The sequence below is a fragment of the Anolis carolinensis genome, chromosome 5 (genome assembly GCF_035594765.1).
Source record: "Anolis carolinensis isolate JA03-04 chromosome 5, rAnoCar3.1.pri, whole genome shotgun sequence".
Taxonomy (NCBI): Eukaryota; Metazoa; Chordata; class Lepidosauria; order Squamata; family Dactyloidae; genus Anolis; species Anolis carolinensis.
The window spans coordinates 161869171-161892041 of record NC_085845.1 but is presented as its reverse complement, the minus strand read 5'-3'; the positions used below and the strand labels follow the sequence as shown (position 1 = coordinate 161892041).

The 22871-nt window shown below is 40.2% G+C and overlaps 1 long non-coding RNA gene across 1 annotated transcript; it reads right to left on the bottom strand.

Moving 5' to 3' along the window:
* Positions 1-7076: 7076 nt before the first annotated feature.
* On the bottom strand, positions 7077-20098 carry LOC134299243 (uncharacterized). Its single transcript, XR_010006426.1, has 3 exons — positions 19992-20098; positions 8767-8957; positions 7077-7977 (listed from the first exon to the last, which is right to left on the bottom strand). It is a non-coding gene; the product is annotated as an uncharacterized LOC134299243 (long non-coding RNA).
* Between the last annotated feature and the right edge of the window lie 2773 nt (positions 20099-22871).

Below are 22871 nucleotides of genomic sequence, written 5' to 3'. Positions count from 1 at the left end.
CTGGCATTGAAGCAGACCCTACCACAAAACTTTATGTCAATCCTACTGTAGGCTGGGGTAAAATCTTACCTATTTATAATATGTATTACTAAATGGTTGCCAATATATCATGCATCTATGCACATTTAAAATAGATCATAGAATCTCTGTATCTTCATGAAGAAAAGTATTGTATATTGGCTACAGTATAAAAAAAACATTTACAATCCTACTGCAGTGCAAATGCAGTCCTCAGTTTCAAAACTGCAGAGTATTAAAGAGACTTTTCTAATATTCCCAGAGCTACTATTAGCATTTCCCATACAACTCTAAAAGAATGCTAAAAGTAGCCTCATTAAACAATATAATAAATAATTTTAAAAACGGACAAATAACCTTTTCAAAACTTTTATAAAGATAGAAGTTATAAAAACCAATGAATCCCTGCTCAGATATGGAAACCCTTAGGGCAAGTCACACAAATTCCTCTTGATCCCTAGCACAAGTTTATCTGTTCTACAAAGTCCTGCTACCATTCCAGCAAACTTACTCAAATGTGTTTCAGTAAAAAGCAAATGTCTTACAAATGACAATGACACTGTCTTGCAAATAAGTCATTGTCTTACAAATGACAATGACACTATACATATGCATCAATCAATATAAAGAGCATAAGCTAGCAATGCCAAGCATTTATGTGACCCTTGCTTTCATAATGGGAGAGCGAAAGTCATGTTCATTGGAATATATGTATGTTTAATTCTGATAAACTTGTTCAGAGAGTTGCTCTTATATTAAAACTGCTTAGTGAATATGTGCATCTAACTATTTTTAGTACAATTTACAGAAATAGTACAATCTACAGCATGTTTCCAGAATCATATAACTGGCAGCTTGTGAAACTGTTGGGCTGGCTTCTTTTTCTAGGTGAACTCCTTCCAAAAAGAAGATATCTAACTTTGACACAGAGCAGAACCAGTGGTCAGATTTATCAGTAATATTGCAAAGGGAGTATGTAAGATAAGAAGGGAAAAAGACAAACTAACCTAGCCCCACAAGGCAGATAAAGAAGTCAAATTGTTAGGATAAAAAACTGATACACAACTTCAACAACTTTGCTGCAGTTTCAGGATTAATTAAACACATTTTATTCCTTTTTCTTCTCTACTTATGTTTGCAGATGGCATCATTATAGAGATGAGGTCCTGCCACTGTTTTGCTGAAAACAAAAAAGTTATTGTTCATCTATTCTGATAGTGCTGGAAATAGAAAGGAAACTGTCAGAATCCCAGAGTCAGAGCTGCAGCCAAGAGGGGAGGGGAGGGGTTAGGGGTTCACTCCCCCCCCCCAATTTTTACAGGGTTTTTTTTTTAAAAAAAACCTGGTTTATTCATGAATTTTATCTGGTTAACAAAATCCCCATGAGTGTCCACTGACTGTCAGCAAGTTCCTGGACCACCTCAACAGCATCCACCCTAACATCCAATTCACCATGGAAAAAGAAAAGGAAGGAAAACTGCCATTTCTAGATGTTCTGGTCATCCGCAAACCCAATCAACAATTGGGCCACACAGTTTACAGAAAACCTACACACACAGATAGATACCTTCATAAAAACTCCAACCATCACCCAAGTCAAAAAAGAAGCACAATCAAAGCCCTGACAGACCGTGCACAAAGAATCTGCGAACCTCACCTCCGAGGTGAACTAAACCACCTAAACTGGGCTCTACAGGCCAATGGATACTCCACCATGGACATCAGAAGAGCTGTAAGGCCAAGAGCAAGCCAGGAGAGGAAAGACAAAGGAAAGGTGTTCTTACCATACATCAAGGGAACCACTGACCGCATTGGCAAACTGATGAAGCAGCACAACCTACAACCTACAAACTATCTACAGACCCACAAAAAAATCCAACAAATGCTACGGTCAGCAAAGAACAAGAGGAATCCCCCACCTCTGCAGGAGTCTACCGTATACCATGCAGCTGTGGACAAGTTTACATAGGGACCACCAAATGTAGCATCCAAACACGAGTCAAAGAACATGAAAGGCACTGCAGACTAACTCAACCAGAGAAATCAGCCATAGCTGAGCACTTGATGAACCAACCTGGACTCAGTATATTATTTGAGAACACAGAAATGCTTGACCACTCCAACAACTATCATGTCAGACTACACAGAGAAGCCATTGAAATTCACAAGCATGTGGACAACTTCAACAGAAAGGAGGAAACCATGAAAATGAACAAAATCTGGCTACCAGTATTAAAAAACTCAAAAATCAGAACAGTAAATGAGAAGCAACACTCTGAAAACAGAGGAGTTCCAGACATGGGAACCAAGGACAGCTAACGACTCTGAACAAAGGATGCCCCCAGGCAGGAAGCCAGGAGATGAAGCTATTCAATACAAAGAGTTCTTCTCTCACCCTGGATAAGATATAATCTCCCCTATGGTCAACTCCACAGGTTAAAATGAAATTGTTCTCAGCAGGAAGAAGCGTTATTATACATTATCAAAAAAATTTATTGAAAGGGATTATCCACATAGTGTAATATCCAAAGGTCTGAGGAAGACAACTAGGAGGTCTTGTTCAGAACTGATACAAAACAGCAGAAACCTCAAACCACAGACCAACTATCTTAACTCTACTCTTACCTATAATTATATCCCATTCTCATTGTTGAGAATATTCCACTATTTTTTAAAAATCACAACTATATTTCAAAAGTAGAAGAAATATTAGATATATTGTAATGGATAGTGACCTTAGGGAACAGAAATTTTAAAAGCATCCATAAACACTCCAGTGTGACCCATTGATCACTACCCCTGTGGCCACTGCATTTATTTTGACTACATTGCATTTATAAACTACTAAAACTTATAAATCATGTTTTTACCTACTTCAGCACAGGAAATAGCAGTGTTGTTATATATGCTATTCAGTGCTTCCTGCATCTATCACACAGGATGGGGTTGTTTTCACACAACATTCTGCATAAGTGAAGGGTACTTCTCTATTGTCTTGCCACTCACAAGGAGAACCCCCCAAAAGCTCTGGAAAATCATATTCTGGCAAATTGTTTGCTGTGGCTTAATCGGGTGAAGAACCAAAGTGGCAATTTTCCTGTTGCAACATCTGCCACAGTTGGGACATAATCACTAAGGCTTACCACAATATTAAGCAGGTTGTGTGAAATGTGCCATGAGTTACTTTGGTAACTAGATACCCTTTGAAGCAATTATTTGGAATGGTGTTCTTTTTTTTCATAGAATCATAGAATAGTAGAGTTGGAAGAGACCACATGGGCCATCCAGTCCAACCCCCTGCTAAGAAGCAGGAAATCGCATTCAAAGCACCCCTGACAGATGGCCATCCAGCCTCTGCTTAAAAGCCTCCAAAGAAGGAGCCTCCACCACGGCCCCGGGGAGAGAGTTCCACTGTCGAACAGCCCTCACAGTGAGGAAGTTCTTCCTGATGTTCAGGTGGAATCTCCTTTCCTGTAGTTTGAAGCCATTGTTCCGTGTCCTAGTCTGCAGGGCAGCAGAAAACAATCTTGCTCCCTCCTCCCTATGACTTCCCTTCACGTATTTGTACATGGCTATCATGTCTCCTCTCAGCCTTCTCTTCTGCAGGCTAAACATGCCCAGCTCTTTAAGCCGCTCCTCATAGGGCTTGTTCTCCAGACCCTTGATCATTTTAGTCGCCCTCCTCTGGACGCTTTCCAGCTTGTCAACATCTCCCTTCAACTGTGGTGCCCAAAATTGGACACAGTATTCCAGGTGTGGTCTGACCAAGGCAGAATAGAGTTTGTTTTTAAGAAGGCTATAATTCCCTTTTTCTCCAAAATATCATAATTGAGTTTTTACGTATTAGTCATTAGTTTGGATTGATCTGACTCAAATTAAGCAGTAAATGAGAGCAGAGGAAGAGTTGTGTGTGTGGCTTCCTAGTTTACCCTCCATTGTGACTGGTTTTGAAACTAATGAGGAGCAGAAGATTCGGAAACAAGGCAGAGAGGAGAATAGGAGTCATACTAGCTTCCTAGCCAGGCCTGGCTGCTCAAAAGAGCAGTATAGGACACACATTTGGACTGGCTTAGTTAGTCTGAATTAAGATAGAGAGTTCAGAGAGGAGATGATGTTTTTCTTCACTCAGGAATGAAATTTAGAAAAGTGGTAACAGTGAGATAGGGAAGAAAGAGAGGGGGTCTGATGTTGTGTCTACTTCTGTTTACCTGCCCAAAATAACTGTGTACAATGTACATGACAGCCATATGTTTTTCTATGCTGAGTGAAGATGGGCAGCAGACAGGATAGTCAACTCGGTATTGTGATGATGATGATGATGATGATGATGATGATGATGATCAGGGATAGGGCAGTACTAGACAACATTTTTTTTAATTTTCAATGGCACAATAGTAATGTATTGGCAGTAAATATTCCAACAAGGAGCTAGACTGCACAAGCAGTCACAAATATGACCAGTTGGGTGGTCAGAATTATGAATGATAAAGTCCATTTTAAAAAGTAATCAAACATTTTAGCATTTCTAGTAGTATGTAGTAGTATTCTCCATCATGAATGTTCAACCATCAGTTGTGTGAATAGCTCTGCTACCAAATTAGCTCAATATTGGTAGCTCAGAACATATGGATCTGTGAGCGGAGGTGATCAATACCTCCAAGTTATCATGGACAGATCACTTTTTGTTCAGGCCTAGTATCACAGCTACAACCTATCCTTGCAGGGGTGGAGGACCTATTAAAATGGCTAATCAATCCTCTGAGATTCCTTAGAAGGTTCTATAGCTGGCATCACTGATGATCCTGTTGAATCCCTGGTCAATAAATGGAATCAAAATCTAACCAGAGCTATTGACACGCTTACTCCCAAAGTCCTCTCTGACCGATGACAAAACAGGTTCCCTTGATCACAGATAGAGGAAAAGTCAACTTTTATGCAACAAGACATAGTATAGAGGGCACCTTTGCTCCTATAAAGTGGTAATACTTCCAGCGAAGAAAGCTTTCTTCTCTGCATACATTGCATCTGCAAATTTTCACCCAGCTGAGCTGTTCAGAGTGGTGAGAGGCTTAACCCAGGTGTCGTCCCCTCTGAACCCTTTGCTAGAACTTTCTGTAGTTCACTGTGATGCTTTTAACAACCATTTTGCAGGTAAAATCTCTCGCATAAGAGCTGACTTAGATGCGGTTATTGGAGCAGAGGCCAATAACAAGATATCCAGCAACTCTATAAGTGGGATTACACTGGATCAGTTTCAATTGGTGAGTACTGTTGTTGTGAACAAACTGCTGGGGCAAATAAGGAAGAGAACCTGCCTTCTTGATCCCTGTCCATCTTGGCTGGTCATCCAGGCAAGAGATTCGATCTCAAATACAACAAATTATTAATGCATCTTTCAGGGAGGGAAACTTTAAATGCTGCTTAAAAGAAGCAGTAGTTAGACCACTGCTGAAAAAAGACCTCCCTGGATCCCTGGACCTTAATACTTACAGATCAGTGTTTTCCCTTTTTGGGGCAATGTGATTGAGAAGGTGGGTGCCCTCCAACTTCAGGCAGTCTTGGATAACACACACTTCCTTGACCCATTTCAAACCTGCTTCAGAACAGAATACGGAGTTGAGACTGTGATGGTTGCCTTAGTGTATGATCTCAGTCGCAACATTGACAGGTGGAGTGTGCCTCTGTTGATGCTTCTAGATCTCTCAGCAGCCTTCAATATCTTCGACCATGGTATCCTTCTGGAACGCCTGGAAGAGCTGGGAGGCACTGTGCTGCAATGGTTCTCGTCATACCTTTCAAGCAGATGGTGGTGCTTGGGGACAGCTGCTTCTCCAAAAAGGAGCTGTTATGTGGTGTCCCACTAGGTACCATTCTATTCCCAATGCTTTTTAATATTTACATGACGCCACTGGAAGAGATCACCCATAAACATGGGGCAGGGTGTTATCAGTATGCTGATGGCACCCAAATATATTTCTACATGCCTTCAAAAACAGCTTCAGCTAAGGATGTGTCTCCTCTGAATGAATAAATGCCTGGAGCACGTAATCGACTGGATGAGGAAAAACAAATTGAAACTGAATCTAGATGAAACAGAGGTGCTTACTGTCAAGGGTCCTCATCTGGGGATGGAGGTGTGTCAACCAGTTCTGGATGGGGTTACACTCCCCCTGAAAAGCTGTGCTCTCCGCTTGAGAGTACTCCTGGATTTCTCTCTCCAAATGTCAGTCCAGGTAGATGCAGCTTCAGCTGATACGTCAGCTTCACCCCTTCCTAGATTTGGAAGAACTGAAGATGGTAACCTCATGCACTGGTAACCTCAAGGTTGGACTTCTGCAATGTGCTTTACATTGTGTTACCCTTCTATCAAGTTCGTAAACTCCAGCTGGTTCAAACTGCAGCAGCCAGATTGGTTACAGGAACATTTAGAAGTGAGCATATCACACCTATCCTATAGTCACTCAACTAGCTGCCAATTAGTTTCCAGGCAAAGTACAAGGTGTTGGTTTTGACCTTTAAAGCCCTCCATGGTTTGGGTCCAGATTACATAAAGAATTGCCTTCTCCCATACAATCCTCCCCATACACTTTGGTCTTCTGCAGGGCATCTGCTCCAATGAGCCAGAACCCGACTGGCAACTACCATTCAGAGAACCTTTTCATTGGCCATCCCACAATGTAGGAAGAACTCCGAGAGCTAAATGAGCTGTTGGAATTTAGAAACCACATGAAGACCTATCACTTCTGGCAGGCCTGCCCCAAACAGTCTTTAAACATGAATTTTTAGTGTCCTTTGTTTGATCCCTGTTTTGTGTGTTTTAGTATGTATTTTGTAGAGATACGTTTTGATGAGTAACTTTTATGGGGGTACATTTTTGAGTATGTATTTGTAATGTTTTTGCTGCTCTTATGGATTTTAATTTTTGTAACCTGCCTCAAGCCATGATGAGAGGCAGGTAAGAAATACATAATACTATTATTATTATTATTATTATTATTATTATTATTATTATTATTATTATTATTATTATTATTATTTGCTGAGTTTCACTCCACAGACATTGTCCTGGTAATTCTTCTGCCATCTTTGTCTGAAGCCTTCTAATATCTCCCTTTACTCTGGTGCTATTCCCTCTTCTTGTTTGTGTGTGTCTGGAAATCTATGGTGGAGGAGTACAAAAAAGGGGCTCAATTGGAAAAAGAATGGCAGAAAAAAGGTTGAACATATTTTTCTTCTTAGTTTTTCCTTCAAAGATCAACCAGAAGCCTGGAACACAAAATCTACTACACATGACACTATGAATAAACTCAACTGCATTATTTTGCAAATTAAGCACTGGTGTTGCTGAACCTGAAGTTTTAGCTTTTGTGCCAGCACACACTGGTTTCCTAAAGGAAAATATGCAAAATATCATTTCCTCCCTTTGCCTGGGCTGCCTTCTGACAGTTTCCTAATCAGATATAGGCAAAACGGAGAAGTCTCTGTTTGCATTGTCACTAGGACTTGGAGCAATGGATGCAAATTATGGTAAAAGAGATTTCACCTGAATATTAGGAAGAACTTCCTGATTGTAAGAGCTGTTCAACAGTGGAACTCTCTGCCTCGCAGTGTTGGGAGGCTTTTAAACAGAGGCTGGATGGCCATCTGTCAGGAGTGCTTTGATTATGCATTTCCTGCATGACACGGGTTGGACTTGATGGCCCATGTGATCTCTTCCAACTCTATTATTCTATGATCCTATGATTCTAGGTAAGATTTTATTAAGGACTGCCCCACCCTTTCCATAGAGACAAAACATATCACAGCTCCCACAACTCATAGGACAACAAACACAACAGAAAAGATACTCCAGTTTGCTGACTCTGTTCTCTTCAGTTTTGTCAAAATGTGTCTAGCATTAATCTATGCAGATGGTGGCTTCCACAATAATGGAATGGCAACTTTTTCCTGGGGTCTAGTCTGAACATGAAAAATAGAAACAGAAAGGGTATTTGCAATTGTTATTCATGTAATTATTCAAAGGCCAAAACAGTTTCTGATACTTGGGGAACCATGCTGGGGGTGATAATAGACTGGCAATAATTAAGAGCATTTTTCTCTTATAATCTGCAATTGAGAAATTATTATGCAGTGATAAACATATGGGTTGGTTTGCACAGATAGAGGCAAGATTTTATATGTGGAAAGCCCTTTTTATGGGCCGAGAACTGGACTTTGCACAAAAAATCCTGCAAGTTTTCCCTATAAAATAATGCCCCTGCAACACTTTGGGACATTCAATTTCAGGGAGAATATGTTGTAGAAATATTTGTTTTCTCTTTCAGTGAGGAAAAAACTTATCTTTATTTATCTTTGATGCAAATAGTCAAGGATTTATACCCGAATGAAGGTGTTGAACTTAAAGTGAGAGTTCAGCATCCTAAACAGGTTCTTTAAAATTCAGATTCAATTCCCTGCCATATTCACCACCCCACTGACATGACTATTATCAGCTGCCACTGCCATTGCTTCATAAAACAAAGCATTTGTATAGAGAGCTAAAAGCGGAAGATTGTTCTAGGCTTATAGTGCTATAATTGTTTCTTCTGATTTTTTGGATTTTTAAAAAATGTGAGGAGTTTTTTATTTGTATTTGTGATATTTTAGTTGATTTTCATTGTGAAATTTTGATTTATTTAACACCATTACAGACACAAACACACTATATTTAGTGACTTGCCAATGTTTAATTGGCTCTTCTATATTTACCTCCGTCTCTTCTGAGCATGTTGCTGGATGCTTGTGCCACAGCATCAGTAGGATGGGATTCAAACATGGGTGCAGCTATGGGGTGTGTGAAATGAAGATACAGTAAAGTCTCACTTATCCAACCTTCGCTCATCCAACGTTCTGTATTATCCAACACAGTCTGCCTCCTGCCCGGATCTACAGCTGTTTCTCTAGGCAGAAAAGGATCACAGATTTTTTAAAATCTTCACAGGACTGAACTTCTTACAGATTTAACTTCTGACATGTTGTTACTGTAAGTTCATTTTATGCAATTCTATCTTTATTTGTAGTCATTTTTTTAGTAGTCAGTGTTTTGGTAGTCAATGTTTTCACTACATTGCGATGTTTGGTGCTAAATTTATAAATACAGTAATGACTACATAACATTACCATGTATTGAACTGCCTTTTCTGTCAATTTGTTGTAAAACATGATGTTTTGGTGCTTAATTTGTGAAATCATAACATAATTTGATGTTTAATAGGCTTTTCCTTAATCCCTCCTTATTAACCAACATTTTCGCTTATCCAACATTCTGCCGGCCCGTTTATGTTGGGTAAGCGAGACTCTACTGCCTTTCCCAAAGTTGAATGTTGTCCCTTCTCAGAAAATGAAAGGTTTCTTCAGCCTCCAAATTTTAGCATTAAAGTAACTTAAAACTTTAGATGATTATTAAAAAGTGCTGTTTACGAAGTTTAGGCATTCCAAGTTTATGTGAACAGTTTAGGCAGGCAAAGTTATGACTAAAATGTGAACACAGCAAATATATGAATTCTAAGTTTAGATCCTGTCTGATCTTGGAAGTTAAGCAGGATAACTTCTGGTTAGTACTTGGATGGGAGATTGCCAATTAATACCAGGTGATGTAGGCTATATTTCAGAGGAAGGAATTGACATAACCACTTCTGAGTACCTTTTGCCTAAGAAATGCATAGGGTCGCCATGAAGGTACACACATACATACATACATACATATGAATAACTCTCAATCTTTGGGTAGAGCCATTTTCTGTGTCCACATTCTTACATAGAAAGTGACTTTCCTCTTTCAAATGCACATTTAATGAGGAATACACATATTTTTAAAAATGCATATGCACTCCGTTCTAGAAATCATGTAATCCACATTTAGTGATAGGATGCATTTGAGTTATGCTGGAGAACTCTCATCAGATCTAGAGTGCTAACTGTTGATTATGGGGGTTGTAGTTCACAGCCATGTAAATTCCTGGATAATAGGCAATGTAGTCCACTGAAGGGCACCAGAGTGCCAATTCCCTTGCCTTGCATATAACCATGTGCATGTGCATACGACATGCTGCACATAAAATAATCTTCAGGGGAAAAAATCCCCTCAAAGTATTAGAGTGTAATCCAATGTCTAATCATTGCTGAGAAATATTTAATATACTCTAGTGTTCCATCTGCTGTCTTCATCAATGGGCATGTGAAAAACTTTATTTTTATTTGCTCTAAACCTGCCTGCAGCTGTGGGCATGCCAATACATTGCACCCAAGGAGGAAAAAAGAAAAAGAAAACCATGTCTCATTTAATTTACAACTGTTGCCTCATCCATTTCACACCTGAAATTTCTCATCCTTCAGGGCAAATTAATTTATGTGCAATGCATAATATTGGGGCATGGTATTTCACTGACAGAACTGTCAGGTAATATCCCCTCCGCCCCCAAACAGACACATACCTACAGCTTGCAGATTTCTCCTGATGCCACTTCTTTCACAGCTAGTGTTAACTCAAGTGCTTATGGTATATAAAATCTGTTCAGATCATTTGACTTGTTTCCTTTCCTTTTTTCAACAACAACAAAGTTTTCTGTCTGGTCTTCAGCCAAAATCTCGGTGCAGTATTCTCAGGTTAAGATTAGGAAAAAAGAATGAAAATAGGGAAAAATACTGCCATGTTACTCACTGAAGTTACAGTTTGTTTTTGAGAAGAAGCAATTGATCTACTATTTGAACTACAGCTGAAAAGGCATGGAAATGAACAAAACATTTTGGCCAAGATCCTGCATCTGACATGTAGTATTGTGGTTGTGTTCCATTTCCTGATCTGAATTCCCAAGTCCACTTTAAAATCCAGAGATTTTAACAAGGGAAGGAGCCCCCGATGGCGTGGCGGATTAAACCACTGAGCTGCTGAACTTGCTGACTGAAAGGTCAGTGGTTTGAATCTGGGGTGCAGAATGAGCTCCTGCTGTCAACTCCCGCTTCTGCCAACCTAGCAGTTTAAAAACATGCAAATGTGAGTAGCTCAATAGGTACCGCTCTGGTGGGAAGGTAATGGCACTTCATGCAGTCATGCTGCCCACATGACCTTGGAGGTGTCTATGGACAACACCGGCTCTTCGGCTTAGAAATGGAGATAAGCACCAACTCCCAGACACGACTAGACTTAATGTCAAGGGAAACCTTTATCTTTACTATAACAAAGGAAAACATTGGCAAGTGGCAAATTACTCTATGTTTGATTTCCAGGGTAACTGGGCATTACAGTAAAAAGGACATACAGTAGAGTCTCACTTATCCAACACTCGCTTATCCAACATTCTGGATTATCAAATGCATTTTTGTAGTCAATGTTTTCAATACATCATGATATTTTGGCGATAAATTCGTAAATACAGTAATTACTACATAGCATTACTGTCTATTGAACTACTTTTTCTGTCAAATTTGTTGTATAACATGATGTTTTGGTGCTTAATTTGTAAAATCATAACCGAATTTAATGTTTAATAGGCTTTTCCTTAATCCCTCCTTATTATCCAACATATTCGCTTATCCAGCGAGACTCTACTGTAGTTATTATTTATTGTGTCAGAAGTGAACCGAGGGTACATGTTGTAATGGATTTGCTAACATATAAATTTTTTAAATAAAAAAAATACAGTTCTTTCTGGGTGTCTAATCTACACACAAAATGGGTAACTGAACAGGGCTCTAGATCAAGGCGTCTTACATTTTTTCCACTCAAGACCCCTTTCCACCTGAGAAATGTTTACACAACTAGAAATATAGGTGTATAAAATAGGTTTAAAAATCAAACATTTACTAATAACACTATGCAACAAAATTTGAAAAAAATGTTCTGTGCCTGCATTGAAAGTGTCATTTCTTGTTTAATTGTGTGGTACTTATTTTGAAAGTAGTTGTTATAGTCTATAAGCTTCTTTTTGTGGCTGCCACAAACTATGTTGAATTGGTTGAGACTCAATGAGATATTCATTGAAAAATTATAGCAAAATGTGCTGTAGGATCTCTTGCAAAAACAATATTTTTGCAGTTTAATAAACTTTTTCCATGTTTTTATAATAGAACCAATTAGTAAATGACATTTGTAACCTAGGAACAAAATGTACATAGTGTAACAAATCAGCATTTCCAAGGCTTTCTAAACAACCTGATTGCCCTTTTTATGTAATACTAGCTTGGGTACCCAGCGTTGCCCAGGTTATTTGAAAAAGTCAATGTTTTAATTGTCCAAAATGCATAAGGTTGTGGGTAAACTACAACTCACATCATGACAGATTAACCCCCTGAAACTCCATTAGTGGATAAAGTTTGTCATGTTGGGCAAGTTTGCTCTCTAGATGCATCATCGGTGGGATTCAGTGTGCTCTCTGGCTGCAGGATAAACTAAAGCTTCCACCATGGTAGGTCAGTACCCATCAATTCCCTCTAGTAGGTTCAATTAGTCATGGGGGTTCTGTGTGCAAGGTTTGGTCCTGGTCTATTGTCAGTGTGGGTCACAGTGTTTCTGAGAGCCGCGGTGGTGCAAGGGATAAACCCCTCTGCCAGCTGAATTTCTGACCTGAAGATCGGTGGTGAGCTCCCATCTGTCAGCCCCAGCTTCCCATGCAGGGACATGAGAGAAGCCTCCCACAGGATGGTAACACATACAGGCATCCCTGGGAAACTTATCTGTAGACGATCAATTCTCTTACATCAGAAGCGACTTGAAGTATTGTTATTGACGCGATGAAAAAAAAACTGTGTCTCTGGATGTAGGTGAACTACAACTCCGCAAAATGAAAGCCAGTTCCCCCCAAACCCCTCCAGTATGTTTGGTTGGTCATGAGGGTTGTGTTTGCCAAGTTTTGTCCCGGTCCATTGTCGGTGGGGGTCACAGTGCTGTGTCTTGATGCAGGGTGAACTACAACGGCCATCATCAGTCCCTCAAACCCCTCCAGTATGTTTAGTTGTTCAGTTGCTGATCAATTCTGCTCTGTTTGCTGTGTGCCATAGGAAAGGGTAGGAAAGGTTTAAGGGGGAGGCAGTGGGCGGGGTCATGCAAATTCCACACCATGGAGAGAGAAAAGAACACTGGGAAGTGTCTTTGGTGGAAGAAAAAAAGAAAATCTAGGATGAAATTGTCCCTGTATTGAGTGGTGAGTAATATGGTTTTTGTGGAGGACATTGGCAGGGCTCTTGGACATGTTCATGGCACTCGCTGTAACTTGCAATGTTCTTTGAAGGGAGGGCAATTGGTGGCTCATTAGCACTGGGAGTTGTAGCTGTTTGTGGAGACGGGAGCCTGTCTGTGTAAATGGACACCCATGCCACATACACATATACAGATTTTCATTTTTAGGTGTATGGATAGCTGAGCCATTTTCTACAAAGTCTATTGTAAATACTGCAAGTTGTTACTAAGAGATTTGTGTAAATGTGTAAAACAACCACTAGGTGGTATTCAGAAACCTTTTACTGTTGCCAAATTTTTCACAAGCAGCACTTTCTCTTATGGGACCCCATTTATGGGTGGGAACCACAGTTTAAGAAGCAATGCTCTTGTTCAGGCACGAGCAAACTTCGGCTCTCCTTGTGTTTTGGACTCCAACTCCCATAATTCCTAATAGCTGGTAGGCTATTAGGAATTCTGGGAGTTGAAGTCCAAAACACCTGGAGCACCAAAGTTTGCCTATTCTTGCTCTAGATGATCTTACTTCATTTGGATAATGGGAGCTGCAGTCTACCGAGGGAGACCAAAGTGCCTCTGCTCTCTATATCTGCCAGCTGGAAAATACCTTTTTACTCAGGCAGACTTTTGGCAACCAATCTTAGTTGCTCTGTGGGCATTTTCAATTTGATTTTTTTTTTCTTTCACAGATGAATTTAAATATATATATATATAGTTTATTTTATGCATTGTCCTTTTAAGTACCTATATTATTTTCTTGAAAGCACCCTTGAGTCCTTTTCATGGGAGACAGTTATAATTCTAATCTTCCTATCTGCCTGGGGAAGGTTGTTTTAATATATTTTTACATATTTGTTTCTGCCACGCAGATCAAGCAAGGGGAGGGTGTGGAGGAAAACACCTCTCGGAAAAAGCTTGGAACAAACTGCCAAAGGATGAGGAAGATTGACTCTCCCAGTGCTGTTTTTACACTCTACTATGCTGCCTGCAGTGATTCTGCTAATCCCTTTGAATTAGCTGTTGTCAAATTGAGGATCAACATTTTGTTTTTATGTTTGAAGGCATACTTTTCCCTATCTTCAAATTCTATTCTTAGCTGTATCATTATGTCAATTGGTTTCAAATCAATAGCAGGATAGGTAAAGCCTTTTGTATTCCAGTATACGGTAAAGTATTTTTATCCCAGTCCATAGTGGGTATGTAAACCATTTAACATGCATTTTACTCAGAATCATAGGCGAAAAATACCAGCTTCTCTCTCCTTCCTCTTCCTCTCCCTCTCCCTTCTCTTCCTTTGTTTCTTTTTCCCCTTCCCTATTGCTACTGCCTCAAGAAAATGGAAATTCTGTGATGGCAGAGGAGGGATATATATGATATAGTTAAAAGGTCTGACCTGATGGAAAGCCTATATGGCCACAACTAGATAAGTTTCTCTAGCCTACTTCCGTACAAAAGTAGAGAAGAACCAGCAATGTTGAGATCAGGAGCTAAACAAGCAAATTAATAATACGTAAAAATGAAACTGTCAATCAATCCTGCAAATAAGAGATTTTTTATTTTAAAAAAATACACCAATTAAGATATATTAAATATCTTTAAACATATTAAGGAAGCTTTGTCATGCTAGCAATTTTCAGACTCATTACATCACCCTCTTATCTGCCTTTTCTTGCCCGCGACCTCACACTTCCGCTTCCATTCCCAATATGTCATATTAAATCATATGCAGAAAAAGAACCGACCTATGTTAACTTGTAAGTAACTCAGCTTGAGTTCCCTTGGTTGCTGCTAACTGCTATTTGGAGACAGCTTGCTGTCCAGACAACCATTAGGCTGCTACCCAAATGCAATCTACTGATGCATATACCAAGGGAACTGCCAACTCTATTATTAAGAAGGTTCTCAGGAAATCCTATAGAGGTGAAACAATTACAGGAAGATGACAGCACCATTAAGGAGCCTAGATGGGAGTCAGGCTGGGGAGGGGAAGAAGCAGCATGTAACACCTGGAATAATGCAGCTTTGGCCTGAGGCCATTGTTTCTCCCTTAAGGAAAAGGAAAAGAGTCTTCAAAACAACAAACTCCACATTTATATTACAGCAGTCTTTCTGGCTGACATTAATATCTCAGAACATATAAAGAGGTGGGGGAGAGATAGATACAAGGTAAACAATAATAATAATAATAATAATAAAACTTTATTTATATCCCGCCACCATCTCCCCAACGGGGACTCGGGGCGGCTTACATGGGGCCATGCCCAGAACAATACAATATAGCAAAATATAAAAACAACATATCATAATACAATTACAACAATACAAAAATAATCATGTACAGTACAACACAAAATCAAAAAAGCAATATAACAGGGCGGGCCGCATGAACACTCAGTTAAAACCTGGGGTGAGAAAAAGATAAGAATAAAACCATAGGGAGCAGAGACATAAAATAGCAAACAGTCTGGAGGATAGATGATGGGGGGAGTAACAAAAAAGTGTGTAACAGTTACTCTCCGAAAGCACATCGGAAGAGCCATGTTTTTAGATCTTTCCTAAAGTCTAAAAGAGTGGGGGCTTGCCTGATTTCAATGGGCAATGAGTTCCACAAACGGGGGGCCACAGCGGAAAAGGCCCTCTCCCTTGTTCCTACAAGGCGGGTCTGGGATAAAGGCAGTGGCGACAGGAGGGCCTCCCCTGATATCGAAGAGATCGGGCAGGTTTGTGGTAGGAGATACGGTCACGAAGGTAGGTGGGTCCCAAACCGTTTAGGGCTTTATATATGATGGTCTGCACCTTGAATTGGGATCGGAAAATGAACGGTAGCCAGTGGAGCTCCTTAAACAGGGGAGTAGATCTCTCCCTGTAACTCGCCCCCGTTATTAATCTGGCAGCCGAGCGTTGGACCAGTTGTAATTTCCGAGCCGTCTTCAAGGGAAGCCCCACGTAGAGCGCATTACAGTAGTCCAGTCTAGAGGTAACTAGGGTATGGACCACCGTGGTCAAGTCAGACTTCACGAGGTATGGTCGCAGTTGGCGCACAAGTTTGAGTTGTGCGAAAGCCCTCCCGGCCACCGCCGACACCTGAGCCTCAAGCGTCAACGCTGAATCCAGGAGGACCCCCAAACTGCGGACCTGTGATTTCAGGGGGAGTGCAACCCCGTCCAGCACAGGTTGCCACCCAATACCCCGATCTGACGAGCGACTGACCAGGAGGGCCTCTGTCTTGTCAGGATTGATTCTCAGCTTGTTCCTCCTCATCCAGTCCGCCACAGCGGCCAGGCACTGGTTCAGCATCCTAGGGGCTTCCTTGGAGTTAGATGGAAACGAGTAGTGGATTTGTGTGTCATCTGCGTAGAGATGGCGACACCCTCCAAAACTCCGGATGACCTCTCCCAGCAGTTTCATGTAGATGTTAAATAGCATGGGGGATAGGATAGACCCTTGCGGGACCCCACAGGTCAATGGCCAGGGGTCCGAGCAAGTATCCCCCAGCTTCACCATCTGGGAACGACCCTCCAGGAAGGACTGAAGCCACAGCAGAACTGTGCCACCGAGTCCCATCCCGGCGAGCCTCCCCAGAAGGATACCATGGTCGATGGTATCGAAAGCCGCTGAGATGTCCAAGAGAACCAGCAGGGTCACACTCCCCCTGTCCAGCTCCCTGCGGAGGTCATCCACCAAGGCGACCAAGGCCGTCTCTGAGATATCAAATTTGCATAACAAACATTAGCAAATTAGTCTTAAAGGATATATCCCTGAATCTTCCTTATATCCTTTGGAGGAAGGATGAGGAATTCCCTCTATGACAGAAAGAACAAAATTGATAGCCACTTGGTTGGGAGGCCAGTGTGTCCTGCTCGAGACATTAAAGCAAACTATGTTTCCTTGATCTTCATCAAGGAAAGGTCCCAGGAGTCCACTTGGAGCTTTAAGGTACAATCCAGATAAAATGAAGCTGTCTTAAAGTGCAGTGAATCCAATGGGACTAATTCACATAGTTGTTTTAAAATGTGTCCTTGATTTCAGAAGCATTTGAGTTCTCTTTATATCCTTCAGACCAGTGGTTCTCAGCCTGGGGTGCCCAGATGTTTTGGTCTTCAACTCCCAGAAATCCTAACAGCTGGTAAATTTTTCTGGGATTTCTGGGAGTTGTAGGACAAAAACATCTGGGGATCCCAGGTTGAAAGCCACTGCTTCAGACCAGTGGTTCTCAGCCTGGGGTCCCCAGATGTTTTGGCCTTCAACTCCCAGAAATCCTAACAGCTGGTAAACTTTTCTGGGATTTCTGGGAGTTGTAGGACAAAAACATCTGGGGACCCCAGGTTGAGAACCACTGCTTCAGACTCTATCCTTTCGCTTTAGAGATGGTAACTGTGAAGTCTTGGCATTTCATCTGACTTGGCCATCATTTGAGGTAAACAAAACAAAACAAATCAGGAGCTGAGAACTGAAACTATAGAATTTGAAAGTACAGTGGAACCTCAACTTAAGAGCATACCAATTTAAGTGTTTTGACTCAAAATAGCTTTGACATACGATCAGTATTTTGAGTTAAACGCTAGCACCAGAGGGAGTGCTAGTGCGAGAGTACAGGGCTTTAGGGCTTTAAGGGAGCTGCCCCAGTGCCTCATGCTTCCGTGCCTTGTGCTTTTGTCCTCTTTCGGAGATTGCTGTCTACTTTGCTTTTGTCCGCTTTGGGAGATTGCTGCCCACGTTACTCTTGTTTGCTCTGAGGAACTTTGGATTATTTGATTTTGTGTGATTTTTATTGCTGATATGTTTGTCTTCATGAAAAGAGAGAGGGAGAGAGAGCAAGAGAGGGAGAAAGGCTGGAATGAGTACAGCAGCACCCAAGAGAGCCAAAGAACATCAGCAACAGGGAGCTTGGAGGAAAGGGCAGTGTTTGTCTGCTGCAGGCTGCCTTTGATCTCAGATCCTGGTGACTGGCTCCTTGCAGACTTAAGCCCTGACTGCCCGGCTAAAACAAGGCCCAGCAGAAACACCTGCTGCCTCCAGAGGCTGGGGCATAAAAGGAGGATGCTGGCAAGGGCCCAGTCCATCCAAGAGAGCCAAAGAAGACCTTAAGATCATGAAGGGGGAGTGGGAAGGTGTACCCAGATGCTGTTTTTATATTTTTATGTTGTAATATCTTAATGTTAATGGTTTTAAATTGTATTTATATGTTGATTGTTTCTATTGATTTTTTTGTTATGTTTTAATTGCTTTGTATAATGTGGCATTGAATTTTTGCCTAAATGTATGTTGTATGCCGCTCTGAGTCCCCTGTGGGGTGAAAAGAGCGGGATAGAAATGAATAATAATAAATAATAATAAATAATTAAGAAAAGGATGCTTCAGCATCATCACTTTGTGCTTTGTGCTTCCTTGCCACAATTTTGTACTTCTACCATTTTAAAGTTGATTTTTCTGTTTTATTGTTCCATGTGAATGTGCAAGTTTTTCTTTGTGTGCTTCCTTGCCACAACTTTGTGTTTCGATGATTTTAAAGTTGATCTTTTTGTATATTTCCATGTGAATGTGCATTTATATATCATTATTATTTATAAAATACATTTTCTTATTTAAAAACAAGTAATCAAAAAAATTTGCTTTGAGATAAGAGCTTTTTGAGTTAACAGCTCGGTCATGGAACAAATTAAACTCTTAGCTCAAGATATCACTGTACCTCAGAAGATCTAGGGGGAAATTTCTACCACTTTTGGAGTCATTGTGGGATGGATTCCAGATTTTTGCAGCCTCCCCCCCCCCCCCCCCCAATATGCATTGGAATTGTCATCAGTGCCCTGAGAGTGCAAAAATGCCTTTGGGGACAATGGGTGGCCCATGGCCTATGTTATCGTCATCTCTGGTGTATAAAGACATTGTTCTCTTTCACATTACACAATTATAGCCCTATGATTCCATTTGAACAACTAGGATTGTATCTTACAGCATCCTGGGGTTCATTGTTTGAGGCACTGAAGCTCTCTCTTACTCAGAATTCCAAATCCCCCCACCCTAAATTCTAAATGCTTATGATAGAACCAGAGCAATTTAATTAAAGCCCTATAATTGTGGAGTGTGGAAGGGACATATTAGGTCATCAAGAAAATAAAAGATCTTGGCTGCCAAAGAGTTTGAGTCCCAGCTCCAGAGATTGGAATGACTGCATATATATATATATATATATATATATATATATATATATATATATAATCGTCTGACCCCATCGAATACCCTAACAGTGCCTTGTCTACTGTTCATTATGTTTTATTGTTTATATGCTTGTTTTATATGTTCTTGTTTTAAATGCATTTGATACTGTATTTTATGGTGTACTGGGCTTTGTCCCCATGTGAGCCGCCCCGAGTCCCTCCGGGAAGATGGGGCGGGATACAAAAACAAAGTTATATTATATTATTAACTTAGGTTTTGGTCAGCGTATAGGCAGATGAATCCCATGGTGGTCAAATGTCACATGGAGTTGATCTGGAATAGCATTGTCACTTAAAAGCAACCATGCCCCCAAGTTACCCAAAATTCAGGGAAAGGGCTGAATTCTAGCACAGAAATCAGATAATCTTTAACATAGGGCCTGTGGGAACAGTTGGACTGATTCAAAAACAGATTACTTTGCCATTATCCCCACTGCTATCCCATGTTTCCTATGTTCAGGCTGTCTAGGGGCACAAGATGGCAGTCTACTTTCCCTTGCTGCCCTCCATGTCACAGCGGTCTCCTGCTGTAACACAGGTCCTACCTCTCTGTCATTGTGTGCCATCGCTGTGAAAGTGATGGGGCATGCTGGAAAGGAATGGAGAGAGGAGGGGGAGATTCCTCCAACTGCTTCCCCACCCCTTGGTTCCCAGTAAACCTGACTGATATCACTGCACATAGAACTATGTCATAGCTGGAGACCACGGTGACACAGAGGACAGGATGTGTGACAGGGTGGCTGTCCAGCAGTGTCGAATTGCATTCAGTGCCATTGGGCAGTGGGGGAAGTCCCTATGTGGACAATACCTGGGGTCAATCCACTGGATTGCTCCCAGATTCGGGGCCAGTTGAGATCCACCCTTGGAGAGCTGAAAGTGTATTATGGGGTAAAGTGAGGAAGAAAAATGAGACATGCACTTGAAGTAAAGTAAAACCTTTGGCTAGAAAACAAAATAAAAAGAGCAATAAGAATACCAGTGAGAAAGGAATGCATGGGGGGCAGGGAGTAGAATTGTATATTATGGGATAGAAAAAGAAAAAAGAGAAAGCTTTAATAAAGAGAAGTGACGAGTTTTACTTTTTATTTTTTATTCTTTATTTTTTCTTCTCTTTTTCTTTCTTTTTTCTTTTTATCTATTCATTGCACTTATGTTTCTAAAGACCTTATGTGTTCTCACACTCTCACTGTAAATTTTATTTGGAAATTCAATAAAAACTATTCAAAATAAAAATAAAAATAAAGAGAAGCGTTTAGCATTGTGGTGGCAAAGAGAGAGAAAGACACAGTAGAAAAAGAGGAATTTGACCTATAATGCATTATAAAGATTACAAATACAAATAGGAGGAACGATTAAAATAGGCAAAATATGAATCAGATTTAATATTCCACCCATTAAAGCTGTTATTTGCATTTTACAAGTAGGACATACATTGCTCTTGGTCTGTTGATGTGTTTGTTTAGACAAATGTCTATTTCTTCTATATAGCTACATTTTAATTTTTTTGCAGAAAAAAATGGAAGTTCTATCAACATCTCATTAGAACAGTTTGATTTCAATTAGCCAACTAGCCAAATACAGCAATCTCTATTTTCTACCCATTAATAGAAATCCAGAAAAGGAAACACCAGGCAGAGAATATCATATATTTGTGTGTTAATCAAATCAACAACATAGGAACCCTGTCTGTCATTTCTTCACAAGAGAGAAAAATAAAAGCAACTGAAAATGAAAGTTCAAAAGTAGTGGGTTTTTTAAAAATGCAGCAGAAAGTGATGAAATAATCTGACTGATCCCATGGCTTATGAAGATTTGTGCTCACTGGCAAAATTATGTTGTAGATTTAATCTATTTGAAACTGTTTGATATTTAATGGGTGCTTGGTAAAAGCCCTGAGAGGGAGGACTACAGCTCACAGAATCCCCCAAATAGTATGGTCACTGTTCCTGTTGGCTAGGGGGTTATAGGAATTGTAGACCAAAATGATGTTCTGTTTCATAGAATCATAGAGTTGGAAGAGACCTCGTGGGCCATCCAGTCCAACCCCCTGCCAAGAAGCAGGAAAATCACATTCGAAGCACCCCGGACAGACACATCCAGCCTCTGCTTAAAAGCCTCCAAAGAAGGAGCCTCCACCACACTCCCGGGGGGGGGGGGGGGGGGAGAGATCCACTGCCTAACAGCTCTCACAGTGAGGAAATTCTTCCTAATGTTCAGGTGGAATCTCCTTTCCTGTAGTTTGAAGCCATTGTTCCGCGTCCGAGTCTCCAGGGCAGCAGAAACAAGCTTGCTCCCTCCTCCCTATGACTTCCCCTCACATATTTATACATGGCCATCATGTCTCCTCTCAGTCTTCTCTTCTGGTGCGTTTAATCCACTGAAGGAACTGTACTGTTTTTAATTCTACTCCTGCTATTACTATAATTGCATGTCTATTATGGAGAATGTTCTGAGTCTTTACTAATTTTCTTGCTATTTCACTTTTTTTTCTATTTCTCACTTTTGAGATAGAGTTGTGAGATACGGTAGTAACTGCGTGATAATAATTTTTAAAATGTAATCATGTTGTGTATCTAGCCAAGAATCTACAACATTTATGGTATATTAGTAGCATTTAATTTGTAAAAGGGTATGCTACGTAATTTCCCCCCACAAAGTTAGCTTGTAGAGGGCTGTGATTCATGCAAACTTTTAATATAGTAAAAGAAGCATGAAGTTTATTAGGAGATTTTTATCCTATTTTTTATAGAAAGAAATAATTATACCATTATTGGCACTAGCATTTCTCATTAATGTAAAAGTGAGAGTGAAAAATGAAAATACTCCATGTAGCATTAATTACATCAATTCAAATAATAATCTAGCATGTTATTTTTACTACATTTTATTTGAAGTATAGACATGCTTAGGCCACCAAGTAGAGAGCCCCACCTGGAAAACCCATTTGCCCCACCTATGAAAAGGAATCTTTTTGAAAAACAGGCATTTTCATTAATTGCATGCCAATTTCCATTTAAAGAGTGTAAGCTTTTTTGAGGAGGGGTGAACAGCAAAAATCTTGATTTTTTAAAAATAAGAATCTATAGCAGTGAGTAGTACTCTCCAAAATAGTTATCATATGTGATTATATGCAAAATACCATGTTCGCTAATACAAGATGATATCTAATTAATTGCGAGCATTTTTCAACTTTCCTGTTATGTTTAAGTCTATGACCCCTTATCCAAAGCACTTGGGACTAGACGTATTTTGGATTTTTATTTATGTATTTATTTGAATATTTCTATTTGCAGATGAATATGTAGTGAAGCATAATGGAGATGTGTCAACTTTTGTTTCATATACACTATACACACACACCCTTAATTTTACACAGAATAATTTTAATCCAAATTGTCTGTAATCTGAGCCATCAGAAAACAAAA